Source organism: Echinops telfairi, unplaced genomic scaffold (genome assembly GCF_000313985.2).
Source record: "Echinops telfairi isolate 266 unplaced genomic scaffold, ASM31398v2 ScPeMD7_7469;HRSCAF=8507_1, whole genome shotgun sequence".
Classification (NCBI taxonomy): domain Eukaryota; kingdom Metazoa; phylum Chordata; class Mammalia; order Afrosoricida; family Tenrecidae; genus Echinops; species Echinops telfairi.
The window spans coordinates 78756430-78757704 of NW_022111373.1; positions in this window are offsets into that span (position 1 = coordinate 78756430).

Sequence of the window (1275 nt, forward strand, 5' to 3'; positions counted from 1 at the left end):
CCTTGGATATGACTTTGTTCTGGGTCTTAGATGCCTGGTACCTGATCCCATCGACACCTTATGATCACACAGGCTAGTGTGCTTTTTCCATGTGGGCTTTGTTGCGTCTCAGCTAGATAAGCCAGGGTATTTTCAACTGCCTCATCTGTATGTGAAGGTTAGACAGTGAACAAGCAAGACTGCAGAAGCATGGATGCATTTGAATAATAGAATTGTCAACCAATATGGAAAGTGCCACGGACCGCCAGAAGAACAAACAAGTCTGTCTTGGAAGAAGGACACCTGGGATGCTGCTTAGAAGTGAGGATGGTGACTTTATCTCACATACTGTGGACATCTATTAGGAGAGGCCAGTCCCTGGGGGGAAAATCCATCCTCCTTGATAAGATAATCAGTAAAAACAGAGAACGACCATCCAGGAGATGGGTTGATGCAGTGGCTGCACCAATGGGTCAAACATAATAACTGTGAAGAGGATGCAGGACTGGGCCGTGTTTCCAGCTGTTGTACATCGGGTCCCTATGAGTCAGAACCAACGCAACAGCCCCTCACAATAATAACAACAAGCCTCTACAACTGCACGAACCATTTCCTTGAAATAAACGTCTCTGTATTTGTGTATATGCTTCATTAATTTTTCTCTAGAGACCCCAGCAAAAGACAACCAGCACACGATCACCCCTCAACTGAAATTCATTACAACGGAGTCAATTCTGACTCATGGTGACCCTATAGGACAGGATCCAACCACCCTGTGGGTTTCTGAGACTGTAGCTCTTTACAGGAGGAGAAAGGCTCATCTTTCTCCTGTGGAGCCGCTGGTGGTTTTGAACTGCTGACCTTGAGAATAACAGGCCAAAGTGTAACCCACTGCTAGAAATGCCCTCACCACCCCGATCTGGCCTGTAGGATTTCAGTGAAAGTTCCATGTGCAATTTCTGCAAGCTGTGTACCCTACAACTGATACCGCTCCCCTGGAGGCTCCCTGAGTATTGTAGTTGATTCCCTGCTGGGCTCTAACTGCAAGGTCAGTGATTTGAACCTACCAGGCCCTCTGGGGGAGAAAGATGATTTAGACCCTGTCACACAGGGTCTTCAATGACACTCAGCAACAATGGGCTGCGACGAGTAGGAATCATGTCAGTGGAAGTGAGCGTTGTGTCCCTAGCAGTGCGAGGTGGTGGTGAGCCAGCTTTGCCCATGCAGTTGAGGACAATATCAGAAAGGGTGAGAGAGCAATAAGACAGAAGAGACTGGGTCCGTAGAACAGCCCTA